We start from the raw sequence: 23,760 nt of genomic DNA, 5'->3' as shown, positions 1-23,760 counted from the left end.
ATAACATCTGCCCAGAATCTTCTAGGTTTCATCGTCTCTGATGAGAAGTCTGGTGTAATTCTGATAGATCTGCCTTTATATATTACCTGACCCTTTTCCCTTACTGTTTTTAATATTCTTTGTTTTCTGCATTTTCAGTTTTGATTATTATGTGACAGAAGGAATTTCTTTCTGGTCCAATCTATTTGGAGTTCTGTAGGCCTCTTGTATGTTCTTGGACATCCCTTTCATTAAGTAAGGGAAGTTTTCTTCTATAATTTTGATGAAGATATTTACTGGCCCTTTAAGTTGGAAATCTTCACTCTCTTCCATACCTATTATCCTTAGGTTTGGTCTTCTCATTGTATCCTGCATTTTCTGGATGTTTTAAGTTAAAATGCTTTTTCAATTTTCCATTTTCTTTGACTGTTGTGTCAGTGTTTTCTATGGTATCTTCTGCACCTGAGATTCCCTCTTCTATATCTTGTATTTTGTTGGTGATGATCTATGACTCCTGATCTCTTTGCTGGATTTTCTATCTCCAGGGTTGTCTCCCCTTGTGATTTATTTTTTCTATTTCCACTTTTAGATCCTTGATGATTTTGTTCAATTCCTTCACCTATTTGGTTGTGTTTTCCTGTAATTCTTTAAGGGATTTTTGTGCTTCCTCTTTAAGGCCTTCTAGCTGTTTACCTGTTTTCACCTAGATTTCTTTAAGGGAGTTATTCCTTCTTAAAGTCCTCTATCATCATCATGAGATGTGATTTTAAATTAGAATCTTGCTTTTCTTGTGCTTTGAAGTATCCAGAGCTTGCTGTGGTGGGAGAACTGGGTTCTGATGATGCCAAGTAGCCTTGCTCCTGTTGCTTATGTTCTTGCCCTTGCCTCTCACATCAGGTTATCTCTGGTGTTAGCTGGTCTTGCTGTCTCTGACTATGGCTTGTTCTTCCTGCAAGCCTGTGTGTCAGAACTCCTGGGAGACCAGTTCTCTCAGGGAGGAATTTGGGTATGGTCAGCTGTGGCACAGGGTCAGCTCCAGGGTGCAGACAGAAACCAGAAGGATCCTGTCCCTGGCTGATCCTTGGTTCCTGTGTCCTGATGGATCAGGGAAGGTCTCTCTTGGGCCAGAAAGTGGTAGTCTTATGTGTGCTCGCAGGTGAGTCAGTGTTCCTGAAAAATCAGCTCTCTCCTCAAAGGTATTTGGGTATGGAGTGCTGTGGCCCAATAAAAACTTTAAAAAAAACTATTTTACAATCAGAATGGCTAAGATCATAAAACAAATAAGTACAAATGCTGGTTGTAGATGTAGGGGGAAAGGAACTGGCATACCCACTATAAAAATCTATGTAGAGGTTCCTCAGAAAACAAGAAATGGGACAACCATATGATCCAGCTCTACCACTTCTGGGCATATTCCCACATAACTATATATTCTGTGACAGAGAAACTTTCTCACCCATGTTCATTGCTTCTCCATTCACAACAGATAGTGAATGGATATTAGAATTTTCATACATTATATAATGTAGAATTATTTAGCTATAAATAAAAAACAAAATTACAAAAGAAAGCATTTTAATTGGGCTTATGGTTCCAGAAGTTTATAGTCCAAGATGGTTGATTTTGTTTTCAATTTGACCCAAAGCTAGACATATTTAGGAACAATGAACCTCAACTGAGAAAAAATATCTCTTTTCACATTGTCTCTGACAGGTCTGTAAGACATTTTCTTATTTAGCAATTGATATAGGGAGACACATCCCATTGTTTTTGGTGCCATCCCTGAGCAGGACACAAGCATAGCAAGGCATGGAAAGCAAGCTAATAAATCACACTGCTGCATGGATTCTGCTTCAGTTACTGATTCTATGTTCCTGCCTTGAGTTCCTGTCTTGACATGCTTCAGTGATGGAATGTGACCTGGGATTTGTAAGATGTAATAAATGCTTTCCTGTTCAAGTTGCTTTTGGTTATTTGTTTTAATCATAACAATAGAAACCCTAAGATAATGCCTTTACCAAACAAGACAAATAAAAAGCTTAGTTATGAGTTACTCTTTTCATGTTGTTGGCCAGTGGGTTCCAAGCATTCCAGGTTGTTTTCATTGCTCAATAGTATCTCATAGATTATCCCCCAAATTCCAAGTAATTGTCATTGCTCTTAGTTACCATTTGAAATTTGATTGGAAGATCATATTCCTGACAATACCATATATTTGAGTCATAGGGCATGAAAAAATCAGGCTAGTACTTATCTGGAAGCTTCATCACTACTGGATAGCTTTCATACTGCTAGAAAGTGTCTATGCATATTGGCAGGGGAGAAAAGTCATCAACAGTCTCTTACTCAGCTACAATAACAACTGACCTGGCAAGATATTCCCACTGGATCAATGGTGGCACAAATACTGTGGGAATGACCAATCTAACCAATCAATTTTATTGGACTTAAGGCCTGTTCCATAAGACAGAATTTATGTCTGGTACCATTAATTAGGCAAAACACATGTGGTTGGTTATGTTATTGGACCAATGGAAAACTTTGATTCTATTGTTCTGATAAATTCACATAGTAATAAACTGCTCCCTAAGTTTTATCTTTATATACCCAGCTAATAGTGACTTTCTCAATCCTCATGAGAAAATATTTTTCTAGAAGATGGTGATTAATAAAGAGGCCCACAACTAGTTAATGTGCAAAGAATGAGAGACTATGGAACACTCAATTTTAAATTATATATATGTATGTATGTATGTATATATATATATATATATATATATATATATATATATATATATATGAATGAAGAAGTGGAAGCAGGAAAATTGTAATATCCACAGATAAGGAACATCTTTAACTAGAACTTACAGTGACACTGCATACATGAACTCACCATGTCTGTGACTGCATATGCAACTCCTGTATAATTCCAAATCAGCCAAAATCTCAAAATGGATGGGGAAATTTACTCAAATCAACATCCTTAGTTGAGGAACTATTGGAATTTCATGGATGCTTATGTACTTTATGGTTACCAGTCCTGAGAGGTTGCCCATGTTCAAACAGATGGTCCTGCAGCCACACATAAAGGTAGCACTAAGTGAAATCAGTGAACTAAAAATTAGAAACAGAACAAACATTCTCAAGTAAAACACAAAACTTTTCATAATGGACTTTTAAAGCCCTAATTATATGACATGTTAAAAAGATACATTCTCAATGTTAAGATGTAAAATAGTTTAATATAAAAAGAATAAAAGAAATTCTTTCATATCTTTCTGATTTTAAATAAACCCAGTGGCTTGAAAAAAATTCAACAGAAATAGATGATGACTTGGTAATAATAAAATAAAAAATATAAAAAAGAAATCCTTAAAAGATAAAGAGGATTACTTCATAATTATAAAGTGATCAAGCCAACAGGAAGACTTCATAGTCTTGTATGAAGCTTGTAAAGAATTTCTGGACATCTGTAATCTACTTTAAATTCCAATCAAGGCAAAACAGAGATTTTTTACAAAGAAAAAAAAAAGACAAGCTGATTCTTAAATTCATATGGAAATGCAAAAGAGCTAATGTAGCCAAAGGCAATTTTGAGAAAACAAACACATCTGGAAGACTCTTATGCCAGCATGTTAACACATATCAAGTCATAGTAGTGAAAAAAATAAAATAAAGAATTAAGGTATAAACTGGGTCTTAAATTTCTTTTCGCTTTTTAGGCATACATAATTTAATTGTATACTGATGCTTTCTAGGAGCTACACTATATATATATATATATATATATATATATATAGTGATATATATATATATATATATCACTATAATGAATTTCTTTTCTAAAGTTGGCATTGCAGTGTATGGATGAAAGGTTTTAGAAGGGAAAATAACTTTCACTTGTGTTTAAAGGCTAAGCAGAGGAAATCTATTATTGCAGCATTGTCTAGTCAAGCCTAACATACTTTCACTGGTGGGCATTTCTGAATTCTCAGACAACACTTAGGCTCTTCTACTAGGAAATAAGCTAGGCATACTGTGAGCCTGAGGAAGGGACAAAGAAAGCCATCAGGAGAGTCATTTGCTCTAAGAGCAATGAACAGGATATCTACATGTGCCAATCTCCTTAAAAGAGTAATGTAGGGCCTGACCTTGTGTTCTTCAGAGACCAGATGGTCAGTTCTATGGAGAGCACAGTCTTGTCTCAAATTGTGGCAAATGAAGATGACCTCAAATAGTTAACAGTCTTATCAGGAGGTAAAAATGTGCTCTCCTAAATATAACGTAGGGGGAGCAACCCAGTGCTGTAACAAACAAATATGGACTGAATGCAGTGTATTACTCCATAGAGTTAGTCTATAATAAGGAAAAGCTCAAAGATGAGTGTAATTTTTCCCTCTACCAAAAGCAGAGTAATCATGGATCTCGAATTATGTATATTACATTTTATTTTACTTTCAAAAGATTCTTAGAGTGAGATAGCTAAATATTTTTGCTCACCATTATATTTGAAGCAATTTAAAATATTTGCCATCTACTGTCTCTTTATATTAAAACATCTTTCAGTATCACTCAAATATAATGCTGTACCAAAACAACACACCCTAAGAATGCCCTTGGCAAAGAATTGGGGGATTAAATGCATATGCAGACACAATAAAATGACTCAGACCCACAGAAGCTCAGAGCTTTTATAATGTCACCAAGATGGATGATGATCTGGTACTAGTGCTGGGAAACTAAACTAAACAGACTTCTGGGAGAACTTGGCATTCCCTGAATGGATCATCCCTTAAATTGTGCTGACCATGACTGCTGTGACTGTGAGAACACAGACAAACGTTTACTAGTTAAAAATGAAAGTCAAACTGGAGAGGGCCTTCCTTGGTCATGAAGAGCAAGTACACACATTCCTGATTCAGCTTTCTTTAGTCAATTCCGTTTAGTGAGGATGTAACATTAACAATATAGCCCAACAAGCATTTTTACTTTGTTTTACTTCAGTGTAATCAATGCAAATGAGAAATACCTCAAAAATATTTTCTTAGTATTTTTAAATTTTTATTTGTTTATTCACCTTACATTCCAATATCAGCCCCCCTCTACTTCCAGTCCCCCTTTCCTAAGTATTAAGGTCTAATAAAAATAAAAGTATGAGAAAAAGTAAAGCTAAGGAGACAGCTCAATTTATATCTATCCTACACATTAGATCTTCTGTTTTCCACAAAAGTCAGCAGCGCATCACTGCACCTTGCCTTAGTCCTTATGACCACTGGTTTATTTTTTCTCAATATTAAGATTCCACACTTCAATATATTACCTTCAGGCCTATTCCTAGGACAAACTGATACCATCCAGGATACAAAAGGATGGGAGGGAGGGAGGGAGGGAGGGAGGGAGGGAGGGAGGGAGGGAGGGCCTTATACATTTAATATCCTCCTACTCAAATATAACATTGTGGTTTTCCCTGAACAATGACTATATTGATGGTGTTCTCTTCCCCAGGAAGACCCTATTTTTGTGATGTGCAGATATATTGTTGCATGAATGCAACAAATCTACACATAGTTACAGAGAAAAACATAGGCAGGTTCAGAGGCAAGGGACATTTTCAATTTTGAATTAAAACACAGTTACATCATTTTCCTCATCCCCTTCATCCTTCTAACCCACCCCATGTTCCCCCTCAAAACCTTGTCAAAGACTTTGCCACTGTATTCACTGGTCTCAAATTGCCTTTACCAAGACCCTAAAGACAAAGAGTCTTCAGTCGCAGGATTTTCCCAGTCCAATTACATTAATGCAGAGGAGGTCTGTGATTGGACAGGAAAAGGGGAGGCGGAGCTAAGAGTTGCAGAGGGTGGGACAGAGGGGAGAAGATGGAGAGAGAGTCTTGGGGGGGGGCGGGGAATATGGCTGCAGACGTGTACCCACGTGGCATTTACCAGCCACAATTAGCTTTGATTTCACAAGGTTAGAAATATTGGGATAAAGCTTTTATCATCATCAACTGACTCTGAAATTATTGTATTGGCATCTTGTAAATTGTAATTCTATTGATACACAAATCTGATTGGTTAATTAAGCATTGAGTCATGATTCTACCAGGATACTTGGTATTGTGATGTGATGGCTGACTGTGAGGTGAGTGAGGCATTGCATAGTAGCAAGAGGAACTCGGGGGGTGGGGGGCACCGGAGAGATGGCCCAGTGGGAGCCCTGTGGTCTGGCATGGCCAGAGAGTTGGTGGGCCAGCAGGAGCACGGGAGCATAGTCTGGCCGGCAGAGAGTTGGCAGATTCATTTTTTAATATTTCCTGCAACATCTTCCACCTGGAAGACTATTTTCTGTTAATCCATACATCTTAGGATCCCTGAAAACTCAAGGGAACAGGTTCTATTCTGTGTCTCAAAGAGAGCTTTGTCCTCACAGGTATATTGCACCAGCTACAGTATCTACTGTTATAATCATTCTACTACATTCACACATTAAAGACTCCAGGCAAACTAAAAGTAACCTGCTAGAGTAGATAACATCAACCAACTAAGCCCTCAAGAAACAGCCATCTAAGATGTAGTCAATGGAAAATCTCCACAGAAATGAAAACCTAAGAATATAGCATAGCAGAGGTTAACAGAACATGGCACACTTAAGAAATGCCCAAGCACTCATTCTCTCAGCGTGTCCAACCTCCACTTATTTTCCACAGTCTTCTTCACCACAAAAAGGAGTTTATTAAAAGCAGCAACTATCTTGATGTTCTAACAATCAATACTTACTGTGGATTTTGTTGTGTTTTGCTTTCTTTGGGTCTTTTAGCCAGGGTCTCATGTACTCAAGAAATCTTTAGACTCACTAATGTAGCCAACAGTAGCCTTGAACCCCTGCCTCCACCTTCCAAATTCTAGAATTACAGACATGTGGCACAATAGTCATCTGCAAAGCAGACTCTTTCTTTCCTTTTTATTTAGTATGCAAAATAATGGGTTTCATTGTGGCATTTCTATACATAGTTTCTTCAAATTGGTTCTGTTTCCTGATCCTCCTTCCTAACTCTTCATTTTTAAAATAAAATCTTTATATTAAATTGTTTATACCTTTATGCATATGCTTTTCCTGCAGGTCTGTCTATGTACTATGTGCATGTCTGGTGCCTACAAATGCCAAGAAGAGATATTAGATACCTCTTGGAACCAGTTGCCTTGCTAATGGTTGTGATTTGCCATGTGAGTCATGTGCTATCCTCCAACTATCCTCTGTATAGTATTACTTCCAGGAAATGGAGAGTCTTATGAGACTTCGGAGGCAATTTAAGTTCAGTCTCTGAGAAAGTTCCTCCCCAAGGTTATAGAAGCAGTAAACATGAGCTGGGGGAAGAGATTCACTAGCCTGTGATAGAAGCTATACTTCTATACTTCAGAATGACAGAGGCTGAGGAGAGAAACTTGGTCAAAGAACACAATGCCCACTGATGTCTACATAATCTTCATATAATATCTATTTGTTATCTTTCGTGTTCTTTAATCTATGGGGCATAATGATGAGTTGTCACATATTCAGTATTCAAATTGGGATAGTTGGCATTTTTAAGTCTCACTAGACTTCTGAAATTGTTTAATATATAAGAAGTATTCATATTTGTGTGACATAATATGGGATCATAGTATATATAGTCTATGCATAATGATCTAATCAGAACAATTGAAGTTTTCATGTCTTTATTATTACTTCACACTCTTGTAAAATTCATAAGCTATATAATAGCTACAGTCTTCTGTAGAGTACTAGAATATAACACTAAGACATAACATAGAGTTATGTCTGTGTACTTGTTACCTAAATTCACATGATTACCTTTGTCCCTACTTTCTCAGACTGTAATAGTCGTAACTTCACTTTCCATTTGATTCTTTTAGCATCCACATGTAAGAAAACAGCCAATATTTGTCTTTCAATATCTCACTTAGCATTATGAGTTTTAGTTCTGTTCATTTTGTTGCAAATGATAAGATAATGCATTTTTTATTTCATTCATTTATTTTCTTTTCCAGAAACATATAAATCAGTTCCTTTTACTACATCACAGTTTATAATCTACCAGTCCAGAAAGAGCTGAGAAAAACATTGAAATTCCTTCCTGGGCCATTTTGTGTGTGTGTGTGTGTGTGTGTGTGTGTCCCTTTAAACTGGTATATATTCACTGTAAATACTGCTGATTTATTAAAGATATTTTGTCCAGCTATAGTCTATACTTTCATATTATTCACTCCCCTCATATGTCCACAGTTTTTCTCCTTTACCCCTTCCACTAGCTCCCTTCCTTTCTCATGAAATATCACTTCTACTTTCAGATAGATGGATGGATGGACAAACAGGTAGACCTACAGACAGAAAAAGGTTATATAGGATGAAATTAAAAGATCATAGGGGATTTAACTTGAAAGAGGGGAGGGAGGGCAATACTGAGGGAGAGGGAGGGAGGGAGGGAGGGAGAGAGAGAGAGGGAGAGAGGAATAAATAACAGGCTATTTGAAAAAGAACATTAGGAAAGTATTATTTTACATTTACTAAAATATTTTATATATAATATTTAAGTAAATGTAAAATAACACATTTTATTAAATTATATATATATATATATATATATATATATATATATATACACAGAGAGAGAGAGAGAGAGAGACAGACAGACAGACAGACAGACAGACACATTTAGGATGATAACAGTTGACCTAAAATCTATAGGCTATCTAACAACAACAACAAAAAAAAAAGATTCTGGGTATGGGAATCAACCCTTTGAGTTCAGGGTAATCAAAGAAACTCCAAAACTAATACAGGCTATTGCTCTTGTCCTTTTCTGCTCCCCAGAACCTGGAGGAAAGACCCCATTACTCAACATATCACACACTATGGACACAAGACTTAGAGGTATTGAGGTGTAACTAACATGAAATCTCCCTCCCTGAAGACTAGTGTTCATAGTATCCAAAGGTGCTATGGAATCTGCCAAGGGAGAAAAGCAACCAGTAATGCTACTCACCTAGGCCTACGGCCAATGAACCTAAATAATGGCCACTATGACAAGATGTCATCAATGATGCAATAATGGCACATATTATTGTAGTAGTTAAAAGCCATCTAATTGGATTTAAGGACTGCTTAATAAGAAGAAATTCATGACTGGTACTGTAAACCCTACTCATGACAGGTAAGCGTATAGACTGTAGAAGAGAACATACTACTGGCACTTTCCAAATAATTTATATAATTTTAAACTATATCCTAAATACTTATTGGCTTTATATCCACAGGTAAGTGTAGTTCTTACCCCTCATCAAAAAAAGCTTCTATTTGTAGCATATGGAAACCATTATAGAAATCCACAACTGGTCAAAATACAGATTATGACTTTCAATTAATTCAATGCTAATTGAAACATCTACAATATAACCACTATATGAAAAGGCTCAGGAAACATCACAGAAAAATGGACAGAAAGATTGTAAGAGCCAGAGGACAGAGCGTCTGTTGAAGTAAAAAGTCTACTATATATGACAGGGAAGTTGTTATCCTGTGAAATCTATACAATATGGTTACCTAAACAAGAACTGCATATTGACAGCACTAATTGACAGACCAACCTTGACAGAGTAAATCTCACAAGGCTATGCCCCCTAGATGAAGACCTACAGGCAATTAATGGCTACTGGGAAAGGAAGGTTCTGCCTTTTCCAGGAATGAGACCTCTAATTGGTTATTGCATACAAAGTAGTAAGTACTAAACACATGTATGTATATATGAATAACACTAATGGACTCAGTAGGTAGTATTTATATATGCACATATATGTGTGTACATTTTGTAACAATAATTAAGAAAGAATAGATAAATAATTTTATTATGATTGTATAAATAAGATATACTTTTATATAACTATATAAATCTGGAATCTGCAAATGAAAGTAAACGTGCCATATTTCTGTTTGTGAGTCTGACATAGTTTGTTTATATTGATAGACATTCTGAAGCAGACCATGGTCAATAAAGAGTTCAAGGACATCTTGCTACATAGAACACTCAAGATCAACCATAATCAATGTGACTTTCACAAATAAATATGGAAACAAGATAGGAAAAGTGGCTTCAATTTGTATTTTTTCAATTGTTCAAGATACTGAATACTTTTTCCCACACATAAGCCATTCGTACTTTATGTTTTGAGATGTGTTCAGCTTTTCTAATTCTCGTGTGCAGTTTTTATATACATATATAAGTTCCTTGAATGTGTCTGTATATCATGTTTTGATCAGCATCAAAAATTGCTAAGCCAGGCATGGTGGCATTTAATCGCAGCACTCGGGAGGCAGCGGCAGGCAGATTTCTGAGTTCGAGGCCAGCCTGGTCTACAGAGTGAGTTCCAGGACAGCCAGGGCTACACAGAGAAACCCTGTCTTAAAACAAAACAAAACAACAACAAAAAAAAAGAATTGCTAATAACTCCATAAGAGTAGGCTCACATGCCTAACTCCTTTTTCTTTCTTTCTTTTCAAATTTTTATTAGATATTTTCTTCATTTACATTTCAAATGCTATCCCAAAAGTCCCCTATACCACCCCCCACTCCCCTACCCGCCCACTCCCACTTCTTGGCCCTGGTGTTCCCCTGTACTAGGGCATATAAAGTTTGCAAGACCAAGGGGCCTTTCTTCCCAATGATGGCTGACTAGGCCATCTTCTGCTACATATGCAGCTAGAGACACAAGCTCTGGGGGTACTGGTTAGTTCATATTGTTGTTCCACCTATAGGGTTGCAGATCCCTTTAGCTCCTTGGTTACTTTCTCTAGCTCCTCCATTGGGGATCCTGTGATCCATCCAGTAGCTGACTGTGAGCATCCACTTCTGTGTTTGCTAGGCCCCGGCATAGTCTCACAAGAGACAGCTATATCAGGGTCCTTTCAGCAAAATCTTGCTGGCATATTCAAAAGTGTCTGCATTTGGTGGCTGATTATGGGATGGATCCCTGGGTAGGGCAGTCTCTGAATGGTCTATCCTTTCATCTCAGCTTCAAACTTTGTCTGTGTAACTCCTTTCATGGGTATTTTGTTCCTCATTCTAAGGAGGGATGAAGTATCCACACTATGGTCTTCCTTCTTCTTGAGATTCATGTGCTTTGCAAATTGTATCTTGGGTATTCTAAGTTTCTGGGCTAATATCCACTTATCAGTGCTAACTCCCTTTTCCATGCTAAGATTTTGTCTAGCTTAGGTTTACATGAGTTTTATGGAGAATATAACAACTGTTGTGAGTTTATATGCACATCTTTCCTGCTATCTGTATTTAGCACAGCAGGGTAGTTGTCCATTTCATTATCCAATTTATTGATTGGATTGTTTCATTTGGACATATTTAGTTTGGAGTTCATAATATATTCTGGATATTAATCATCCATCAAATGTATAGTTATCAAAGCTTTTCTCCCATTTCTTCATTTTCTTGCTTCTTTTACTATTAGGAGCTTTTAAATTTTGTGCAGTCTCAATTCTCAACTTTATCTATTGAAACCCTTTTGAAGAATTTGTTTCCTATGCTTATATATTGACAAGCTTTCCCAAGTACCACCCTTACAAATCCCTCCACTCATTACCCTATCCTTCTCCTCTCGGAGGTGGAAGACACCCTTCGGTACCACACCCTTCTGTTATATGCAGTAAGGGCATCCTCTCCCACTGAGTCCCACCCAGGCACTCCAGGTAGGGGAAGGGGATTCAAAACCAGGGAACAGACTCAGAGACAGCCTTTGTTCCAATTGTTAGGGGACTCACATGAAGACCAAGCTGCAGATCCACCACAAACGTGTAGGGAGCCTAGGTCCAGCTCCCTGGTTGGTGTCCCAGGCTCTGTTGAGCCCCCATGGCCCCAAGAGAGTTGACCCTGTAGGTCTTCTTGTGGTGTCCTTGACACCTCCAACTTGCTCAATTGGAGTGGAAACTTAAGGTTTCTTTGGAAAGTCAGTTGTATTTGGTGTTGTTTTGTTAGGGAAAACATGTGAATGAGTGTTTTCCTGAAGTAGACACAGATGAAAGGCTAAGGCAGACTCATGAAGGAACATTTAGCTGAAACAGACACAGGGGAAAAGATGTTCTGATAAAGCAAGCACCTAAAAGAACATGTGATGAGGGATTCTTTGCTAACAGCACACATGTATCAGTCCTCCTTTCACTGTGTGGTTGAGCTGTGTTTTTCAGGACTCCATATAGAGAGAGAAACACACCAAAAAACTTCTGTTGTTGTGCTGCAGTTTCTTGTCACTTCCTCGGATTGGCAGAGTAATGTCAGCTGAGACAAACACACATGCTGAGGCAAGACACATGGTGAGGCAAAACCCATGGAGGACACATGATGTTTGGAGTCCTATAAATAGGGCTTGATAGACAAGTGACAGAGGCTGCGCTAGGCTTGCTTTTAAAGCTGGCTATGTAATGCTTGTGGGTCTCTCCTCTTTGCTGATCTTCCCTTCCCTCAGAGAGGCACAGCTAAGAACTCCTGGTGTCCCTCCTGGTCCCTCCCACTGACATGTGCCAAGGCTGAGGCCTGGCAGTCTCTGCTAGGTTGTGCCACCACTGCTGATTCGTGTTTGCTGTCCTGACTACTAAACCTAACTGCTGCTGTATTCATGAAGTCTTTACAAGTGGATCAAGCTGCAGCTGCTGACCTGTGAACTGAACTCTCAATTTCCAGACAACACAGATGGGAGTTGCTCCAAAGAACCATTTTTAAGCAGGTCACTTCTCCTGTATCCTTTCTTTTCCACTATCTCTAGAGCATATAGGCCAAAAGGGAAGTTAAAGCATTTAAGAACCATCACTAAAATTAAGGTTTGAAGAACCTTTAGGTAGTCGGGGGGGGGGGTATGCAGATGGAGGAGGTCTCTAAAAGGGAGGCCATTCAGGATCGTGATATTTGGCAACCTCTTCCTCCAGGTCATACCTGTCTGACTCAGAGAACGTATAGTGATGAGCAATTACCACAAAGAACATTTCAATGCAGGTTATGAAACCCTGCAGGCTTATGGGCACAGCTTCTGCACTTTGCCATTCCCAGGTACGCTTTTCTGAAAAAAAAGAAAAAAAAAAAAAAACGCTCACTTTAACCAACAATGCAATAAGTACTGCTTGCCAAAAGAAAACAAAAACCATGAGTTTCACACAGAGAAACTTGCCAACAGGTTGTATAGGGCCACACTTTTCCTTTAGGACTTTGTAAAACAGCAGCAGGCAGTACATGGCAAACAATTGTGACAAACTGCTTAATATAACCAGGTATGTCCAAGCATTGGAGAAACTAGTTTCCCTCATCACTTAATTTGCCCCATATTTGTTACTATAACTCACCGGTCCAGTAGCGGCAGGTTCGCCTGGATTGACCCTTCTTCCAGTAACATCCCTCACGGGCTCTCTCATTCTTGCTATCCCTGTTTGGCACCAGGTGACCCAGTCCGCGGGTCAGTCAATGGCATCTGCAAGAGAGAGAGTGGGGACTGAGGGGCAAGAGACGAAGAATGGAAACAACACAGGCTATCTGCTCAAGTCTCATTTATCGAAAGGTAACTATGGGTATCTATGCACTCGCTGGGGAGTGCAGCTGAAGACACTTTACCACAGGTTCAGGATGTGTAGAAGAAAAACAAGGTGTTATTAGAGTGTGTTCAGCTGTGGTGGGCTTCTTGCAAAAACATCATGCTAGGAAAACAAATCTCTTGTCAGGGTGGAAAAGTACCACCTACAGCAAAATGGCTGCTAAGATGATGATAGCCACTTTCTGCTAGGAGTCGGCTCCCAACAAGTTACACCAAGATATTTTATGTTATTTGTGGCTATTGTGAAGAGTGTTGTTTCCCTAACTTTTTTTCTCAGCTCATTTATCGCTTATGTAGGGGAGGGCAACTGATTTTTTTGAATTGATTTTGTATCCAGCTACTTTGCTGAAGCTGTTTATCAGCTATAGGAGTACTCTGGTAGAATTTTGGGGGTTGCTTATGTATACTATCGTATCAGCTTTGAATATCAATAGTTTCTTCTACAATACAAATCCTTCTTTTCCGATTTGAATACCCTTGATCTCCTTTAGCTGTCTTATTGTTTAGCTAGAACTTCAAGTACTATATTGAATAGATAGGTAGAGAGTAGACAGTGTTGTCCGAGACTTTAGTGGAATTGTGTTGTTTCTCTCCATTTAATTTAACGTTGGCTATTGGCTTACTGTATATTGCCTTTATTATGTTTAGGTATATACCTTGTATCCCTGACCTTTTTAAGACTTTTAATATGAAGGGGTGTTGGATTTTGTCAAAGGTTTTTTTTCAACATCTAATGAGATGATCATGTGGGTTTTTTTTTCCACTTTGTTTATATGGTGGATTACATTGATGTTTTTTTTAATATTGAACCATTACTGCTTCTCTGGGATGAAGCCTACTTGATCATGGTGAATGATTTTTTTTGATGTGTTCTTGGTTCAGTTAGTGAGTATTTATTGAGTATTTTTTGCATCAATACTCATAAGGGAGATTGGTCTGAAGTTCTCTTTGTTAAGGCTTTCTATAGCTTAGGTATTAGGGTGAGTGTGGCCTCATAGAATGAGTTTGGCAATATTCCTTCTGTTTTTGTTGTGTGTAATTTTTTTGAGGATTATTGGTATGAGCTCTTCTTTGAAAGTCTGGTAGAATTCTGTGCTAAAACTATTCTCCCTGGGCTCTGTGTGTGTGTGAGAGAGAGAGAGAGAAAGAGAGAGAGAGAGAGAGAGAGAGAGAGAGAGACTGTTAATGACTGCTGCTATTTGCTTAAAGAATTTAAGAAAGACAATTTTTTATTTATTTTTATATTGTTTACATTCCAAATGTTGCCCCGACTTCCCAGTTCCTCCTCCCAGAGTTCTTCACCCCATACCCCCTCCCCTTTGCCTCTAAAAGGGTACATCACACACCCCCAACTTACCATCAGCCCCAGCATCCCCTTGCATCAAGTCTCTAAAGGATTAGGCGGGTCTTCTTCCACTAAGGTCAGACAAATCAGTCCTCTGCTACATATGTGCCAAGGGGCCACAGAGCAGCCCATGCATTTATGCTCTTTGGTTGGTGGATTAGCCTCTGAGAGCTCCCAGAGGTCCAGGTTAGTTAACACTGTTGTTCTTCCTACAGGGTTACCATCTGCTTCAGTTCCTTCAATCTTTCCCCTAATTCTTCCATAGGAGTTCCCAACCTCTGTCCACTGGTTGGCTGTTTCTGCATCTGTCTCTTGTCAGCTGCTTGTTGTTCCTCTCAGAGGACAGATATGCTAGGCTCCTGTCTGCAAGTACAACATGGCATCAGTAATACTGTCAGTAATTGGTGCCCACCCATGGGATAAAACCACAAGTAGTTTACCTATCTTGATTTATCTTTGATAAGTGGTATCTATCTAAAAATTGTCCATTTATTTTAGATTTTCCAATTTTGTAGAGTACAGACTTTTGAAGTAGGACCTAATGACTCTTTGAATTTCCTCAGTGTCTGTTGTTATGTCTTCCTTTTCATTTCTGGTTTTATTGATTACTATCTCTCTGCCTTTTAGTTAGTTTGGCTAAGGGTTTGTTTATCTTCTTTATTTTCTCAAAGAACCAGTTCTTGCTTTTATTGATTTCTTTTTGTCTTATTTTCTTTGTTTCTAATTTATTGATTTCAGCCCCAAGTTTGGGCTGAATAAATAACATCTATTCCTCCTGGGTGTGTTTGCTTCTTTTCTTCTAGAGCTTTCAGGTGTGCTATTAATTTGCTAGTATGAGAATTCTCTAATTTCTTTATGAAGGCACTTAAATGCTATGAACTTTCTTCTTAGCACCGATTTCATTGTGTCCCATAAGTTTATGTATGTTGTACCTTCATTTTCATTGAATTTTAGAAAGTCATTGTGTAGAGAATTGTTTAGTTTCCATGAGTTTGTAGGGTTTCTGTTGTTTCTGTTGTTTTGAAGTCCAGCTTTAATCCATGGTGATCTGATAAGATGCAAGGGGTTATTTTAGTTTTCTTATTTCTGGTAGAATATAGTCAACTTTGGAGAAGGTTCCATGAAGTGCTGGAAAAAAAATACATTCCTTGCTTGGGTAAAATGTTCTATAGATATCTGTTAGAGCCATTTGATTCATAGCCTGTAAGATTCATTATTTCTGTTTAGTATCCATCTCAAAGACCTGTCCATTGATGAAAGTGGGGTATTGAAGTTTCCCACTATTTATGTGTGGTGTTCACAGTTTATGTGTGAATGTTGGTGCATATATTACTCAGAATTGAGTTGTAATCTTAGTGGATTTTTCCTTTGATGAATATTAAGTGTCCTTCCCCATCTCTTTAAATTAATTTTTATTGAAAGTTTGTTTTATTAGATATTAAAATGGGTATTCCAGCTTGCTACTTGGGTCCTTTAGCTTGTAAAACTTTTCCCAACCCTTTAATCTGAAATAATGACTATCTCTGTTGCTGAGGTATGCTTCTTGTATGCAGCAGAATAATAGATCCTAGTTGTGTATCCATTCTGTTAGACTGTGTTTTTCTATTGATGAATTAAGTTCATTGAAGCTGAGAGATATTATTGACCAATGATTGCTAAATCCTATTATTTTGATGTTGTTGTTGGTTGTGTGTGTGTGTGTATGTGTGTATTTGTGTGTGCTTTCCTTATTTTGTTTTTCCTTATTTTGTTTTTGTAATTATTTATTCCCTATATTTTCTTGTGTGTAGTTAAAACTCCTTGGCTTGACACCCACATCCAAACAGTGAATGAATCTTGGGGACTCTTATGGAAGAATAGGAGGAAGGATTGCAGGTCCTGAAGGGGATAAGAACTCCATAGGAAGACCAACAGAGTCAACTAACCTGGACCCTTGGGGCTCTCAGAGTCTGAACCACCAACCAAAGAACATACTCAGACTGGACCTAGGCCTCCCTACACATATGTAGCAGATGTGCAGCTTGGTCTTCATATGGGTCTTGAACAACTGGAGCAGGAGCTATTCCAAAAGCTGTTGCTTATCTGTGGTATATGTTCGTCTAGCTGGGCTGCCTTGTCTGGCCTCAGTGGGAGATGATGTGCCTAGCCTCACAGAGACTTGATATGGCGCGGGGGGAGGGGGCAATACCCAAGGGGCTTGCACCCACTCAAAGGAGAAGGGGAGGGGGAGGGGGAGGGGGAAACGGTCTTCGAAAGGGGTGACCAGAGAGGGCAGTGAGAAGGATGTAAAGTTAATAAGTAAAAAATAATGATGACAAAGATGATGATGATGATGATGAGGAGGAGGAGGAAAATGCCTTGGGTTGTAGTTTTCCTTCAAGTATTTTTCTGTATGGCTCAATTTCTTTAAATTTGGTTTTGTCTTGGAATATCTTGTTTTTTCCATATATGGTAATTAAAAGTTTTGCTAGGTATAGTAGTCTAGGTTGGCATCTGTGGTTTCATAGAGGCTATAAGACACCTCTCCAGGACCTTCCAACTTTTAGAGTCTCTGCTGAGAAATTGGGTATAATTCTGATAGGTCTCACTTTGTATGTTGCCATCCCCTTTTCCCTTGCTGTTTTTAATATTCTTTCTTTGTTCTGTGGATCTTGTGTTTTGATTATTATGTGGCAGGAGGATCTTTTTTTCTGGTCCAGTCTAGTAGGTGTTCTATAAGCTTCTTGTATGTTTATAGGCATCTCTTTCTTTAGGTTGGGAAAGTTTTATTCTACAAAAACTATTTTGTTGAGAATCTTTTCTGGACCTTGGAGCTGGGAATCTTCACTTTCTTCTATCCCTGTTATTCTTGGGTTAGGTCTTTTCATGGGATCACAAAGTTCCTAGATGTTTTGTGTCAGGAAAGCTAAAAAGCTTTAATATTTTCTTTGAATGATGTATCAATTTCTTCTATTGTATCTTCTACACCTGAGTTTCTCTCTTGCTGATGCTTGCATCTGTAGTTCCTGTTCTTTCCTAGGTTTTCCATCTCCAGGATTCCCTCAGTTTGTGTTTTCTTTATTGCTTCTAGTTCCATTTTCTTGAACATTTTTATTAATTTCCTTCACCTGTTTAATTGCACTTTCCTGTATTTCTTTAATGGATTTATTTGTTTCCTCTTTAAAAACCTCTACCTGTTTGAATTTTATTTTCCTGTATTTCTTTGAGGAATTTTTTTTTCATTTCCTCTTAAGGGCCTCTATAACCTTTATAAGGTTGGACTTAAGGTCACTTGTAGGCATAAATTTATTGCAACCTACTTTTAATTAGGGTTCAATTCTCCTCTAGTCCACCATCCAGCAGAGGTAGTGAAAGGATTAGGATGTGGGGGAAGGGGACCTGTTCAGCAATGGTTCTTTGGGAACACACTTGATCTTCTTCAGCAGCAATTCAGTCCAGTCGCAAATACCAAATATGATTCAGCAGCTGCAGACCATCCTCTAGGCAGGTAGACACCAGGCATGAACCAGCAGCTATAGTCCAGTTCTTTCAGCAAGCAGACACCAGGCAGCTGTAGTTTAATCATAAAGAAACTGTCAGGCTCCTCTAACTGGCCTGAGACAAGGCCACCAAAGCTGCAACTGCCACAGGAACCTCACAAGCAGTTCTTAGGTGAGTTTCTCTCAATGTAGGAGTTATCACAAGTTAAGTTCAACAATGCTATGTAAGGCAAACCAATACATATGTGTCTTTAGTGAAGAATAGTGAGGCGGAGCAAACTAAACCAAAGGTCAGTACTCATCTCCCATAGTCTGTGCGGTCATATTTATTCTCCTTCATTCTGGGTCCTTTCACATGTCTGCTATATCCAAACATCCTTTCACCTGTGTCTGCTTCAGGAAAACAGTCTTTCGTGTGTTTGCTTTAGCAAGACATCCTTTCACCTATGTGCCCCCCAACAAAACATCATTTGACATAACTAACTTTCCAAAGAACTAGAAGTTTCCACTTCAGTCATTTTCTTACATTTCAGTTGTGTTAGGATATCCAGAGCTTGATGTAGTGTGATAGCTTTGCTCTGAAGGTGTCATGTTGACCTACCTCTTGCTGTTTGTGTTCTTATATAAACCTTTAGCAATCTGGTTATCCCTGGATGATCTTCATATATCAGTTATTGGGAAGGCAGTCCTAATCAGGATGTTCCCCATGCAGCAGGCTTCCAGTGGGCAGCCTTATATAGGATGTTCTTGGTGTAGCAGGCCTGAATGTTCCTTTGTGGCAGGCCTGGTAGAGGCCAGTGCAGCCAAACAATGGAGCTGGGAGTATTGCACACAGCTAGCTCAGTGGGGCTAGGCATGCTCCAGAGGAGAGAGAGGGGTGTGGGAGAAAGGATCCTTGTTCAGTGGGCCTGATGGAGGCCAACAAAGCTGTGGTCAGAAAATCATATTTTTAGGTTTGTTATGATCCAGACACTGTTACTATCAACAGTTATGGGGAAAATCAGAAAATACCTTTTTATCCTTAAGGAATTTTATTATCACACAGAAAGGATTAGCAGTATGCAAACATATACATGACGGAATGAAGTAGCTACAGGAGGACACTGAAAAACCGGACCAAGTATAAGTTAGGTGTTTTTAATATTTGATATGAGAGATGAAGTAGTGTGGTCTTGAGTAAAAGCAGGGAGAACTATATATTTGCAAGGGAAGCTGAAATATTTCTGAAATTAGAGCCCAAAAGAATTTAAACAATTTATTATTGCTGGGGATTATTAGTGACCCTGTCAGAATCCATAATGGGACAAGCTAATAACTAGCAGATGATCATCGTGAAATGGCTTGCTTCAGATTATTATTAATCTGCAACAGGTGTGCCCTTATTAAGCAAGGCTGTAAGGTGTTGGGTGCCGGGCATGGGGGAATAATGCGAGTGGGAGAAAACCCCAAGTCCCACCAGAGTTCCAATGCCCTGGGTGGGCGGATGCTGAAGGACTGCCGCATGCTTTCCATGCAGCCCTGGGTGGGTGTCTGACTGTGGGAAGCTATAGACCCAGCCCGTGGACAAGAGGCAGTTCGAGGTCTCTGGGCTTCATGGAAGCCAGAGATAACAGGTTTTTGCATCCCAGACACAGCTGGACACCTCGGAAGAGCTGAGAACAAAGTGGAGGCCCCGGGGCCTGGAGGGAAGAAAAGGCCAGGTGAGAGAGGGCGTTGGGTAGTTCCCATGCGGGCAAGAGTCCTTCCAGTTCATGGCTGGAGTGCAGAAAAGCCTTCCGGTGGGAGGATAGATGCAGCTCTTTAGGGGAAATTCTTTCCCATTATTCAAGCGTGGCAAGCCTTGATGAGCAGAGACAGTCTATGGTTTTAGAGATTTATTGTAGAAAGGCAGGGAGAAAGAGAAAAGGTAGAAAAAAAGAGAGAGGCTGACCATGGCCACGTGGAGAGAGGGGGGAAGGGAGAGAAAGAAGGAGGGCTACAGATGAGAGTAAGAAAGGTGAGAGCCTAAGAAAGCAAGGAGGGGCCAAGCAGCCCCTTTTATAGTGGGCTGGGCTACCTTGTTGTTGCCAGGTAACTGTGGGAAGGAGTATACCTGGCTATTGTCAGGTAACTGTGGGGGTGGAGTCTAGCCAGAATGCCAGGAGCTCCAGGCTTTGTCTGTGTGACAGAATTATGGAGTTGGGGGCTCTGTGGTATCAGGCACCTTTCTCTGGTAACATGGCTCACTGTCCCATCCCTTGTAGAGTTTTCAACTGGGTCTCTACTGGGTCACCGGAGCAAGCCTCATTCAACTAAAACAGGCTGCCTCTCATGGCCCCACAGTAAGGGATTTATTTTAGGAGAGATTCCTGCTATTAATATGCTTTTCTGTTATTATTAAACATATATAACAAACACTAAATAATAGCACACTCCTTTGGAGAAAATCTCTACAGATCCACGAAGATGTACTATCTTGTAGTGATGCTATATAGACAAATAGATGACTTAAGTCTTAATGATGATTCTATAAAAATTCCTAAAATTATATCTGTGATCATTAAGCTCTTTTATAATGGGACTGCTATTAGGTCCTTTTCTGATAATCAAAGCTGCAATGAGAACTCTGCCAGTCTTCCAAGTGTCACCAGTTAATTGCTCTTAGATGATTACCAGACTTTCTCCTACTCAGAGCACATTCCAAGAGGTTGTAAAACAATTAACCAAAGGTCATAAAAAGAGAACTAATGATTTATTATAGGTGTTAGGACAGAAGATAAAATACCAACGGGGTTTATCTATATAAAACTTCACTAATAATTTAGTTATGGTTTTAAACCTTCAGTGAACCTCTGGAGCTGAGCCAGGTGATGGATGTTTACTCAGATAATTACTCCTAAAGGATATGCATGTAAACATTCGCTGTTGTAAACTTATATTTCAATTTGTGATTTGATTTTTGTGTGAACTTGTGATGAACTTTGTAACATGTGATCATGTATTCTGAAAGATGTATAAGTACTGAGGACAGAGATGAGAGCAGTGAGATCGAGAGAGAAGTTTTTGCATTTCCCCACTTAGACTAGAATTTTTCCCTTTACCCCACTTAGAAGAATTTTCTTTCCCCCGCTTAGGATATTTCTGCTTTTCACCTTAGATAATAGGAAACATTTTACAACTTAGTAATAAATTCTATATAATCACTTCTCTAAGTGTCTTCTCTTCCTGCTACTTCTGACTAGCAGGCTGAAAGTTAGAGCCCAGCAGTTCCTGCTGAAATAGAAGGAAGGCTGCATTGCTTAATCCTCCGCTGTTAGGCTACAGGTGTTAATCACCTAAGCCAGCAGTCTTTTGCCCTCAGAAAGAGCAAAAACAAAAAAAAATTAGGATGTTTTAGAAGTTATCATCAGCATTTCAGTACAATTAGAGAGCTAGAAAGCCCTGAGACCCTCAGACTTTAAAGCCATCACCAGAGTCCTACTCTGTGACTCCACCTCTACCCTGCCCCTGGCTAGGAGGCTCCAGGCAGTGGCCCACTATTGGTCAGGGACAGAATGGGCTTCCAGATACCAAAGTGCAGCACTACTGGAGGAGGTGGTTTGGGGCTTTTATTTTGTTTCAGGATTTGATAGTTTGACTCATTAATATGAATGCAAATGCTTAAAAATAGTTGAGAATTTTTCTCACAGTGGAAGAGAGATGAAATTTGTTGCCCTATAGGTCATAATTAAAATCCTTACAGAAATCATCTAGGGAGACAGCAAATCAAGATAAGAGGTCTTAGGAAAGAGTCTGAGGAAATCCAGCACTTGAAAGGCAGGAAAGGCAATTTGTGAAAGAAATTGAGAGTGGTCAAGAGTAGGAAGATAATTTTTAAATTATAATTGAGCATAATTAAGCGATGTGATGGTAAAGAAAAGAAGTTCCAGTGCCATGGTGAGAGCCTGGGAAGAGAACAGGAAAACAACAGGTATGGGAAGATCTTCCAAGAAATGTTTCTATAAAAGGAACTATACACCCACTTAAAGAAACAGAAGGGGTATGTTATATTGAAAAGTTGTTTTGGATGCTTTTAATATAGAAGGCAATATAGCATATTTGTAGACAGATGGAGTGAGTCAGAGAAAATGGAGGCTGCTGGCATATCAGGAAAAAAAGATGAGACTTGCTGGAGTCCTGCCCTTGAGTGGGATCCGAGGTAGCAAGCAGTAGAGGGATTAGTGTAAGGTACAAGTGCATATTGTGCTGGGAACTAAAACGCAAGGCAGAGTTTATGAATACAGATAATGAGAGGTAGAGACATAAAATGGCATAGGCATGAGCAACTTGACTTCTTCTATCTTGCCAGTGAAAATGAAGAATGAAAATTTAAATAGAAATAACATTATACATCAGTGAATTATACCATATGACAGTGAATGGAAAGGGAACTTGGCTAAAGATCCTAAAACTGTCTTGGTCTGCATACCTGGAGAAAACCACACTATCAAAAAAGCAAATGTTTAGGAAGCAGACTTAACATCCACTCTTGCTACTTTTTCAACTCTGTGGCTCAAGCACATACTCATCAGAAACATATCTTCCAGACAAGATTTTGGAAACCATAGGCCCAAAAGAAGAAGAGAGGCCTGGAAAAGAACAAAGGCACATGAAACCTATTCCCTGATCTGCTCCATCTGTGTTCAGATTATAGCAGAGAGATAGCAGAAATATAAAAACAACTTACTTAAGATAAAAGACATGATTTATATTCTAAATTTATCACCATATGTTTGTCTAAGCCCCTACTTAGAATGTTAAAGTTAACATTGGATATTCAGGCACAATAGAAATAAATGTGATTTTTAAAAATAAAGCATATGAGAATCAAATTTGCTTTACTGTATTAATGTGTCTGTGATACTTTCTGGTCTTTCAAAACTGAAGGAGTATGTTCCAGTGTTTCCTCACACTCAGTGAGTATCACCCAACATAATTTACAGTTCTGAAACAGAAATTTCACTCCAGCATTCAACTCCCATGTCATACTGCTATGCTATTCGACAGACATTCCTCAGGGAATAACCCACTCACCACTGTCAGGGTCAAGTAACAGTGTCTTTTCTTCAGTGGTCTTTGGGGATCTTCTACTCTGAGAATCTCACTGAACTAATACCTGCTCAGAGACATAATCTTCAAAAATGAATTATTTAAAACCATAAGAATTTCTGTTCAGAGTGAGAGATAAGTATCAAGTTTCATTCCTCTTCATGCAGCCAGCATTTGACTAGCATCATTTATTGAAGATGCTTTCTTTTGTCCATCATGTATTTTTGATCTCTTTATCAGATATCAG

Source organism: Mus caroli, unplaced genomic scaffold (assembly GCF_978045245.1).
Source record: "Mus caroli unplaced genomic scaffold, Mus_caroli_1 scaffold_5, whole genome shotgun sequence".
NCBI lineage: Eukaryota > Metazoa > Chordata > Mammalia > Rodentia > Muridae > Mus > Mus caroli.
This window is presented reverse-complemented; position numbering follows the sequence as displayed.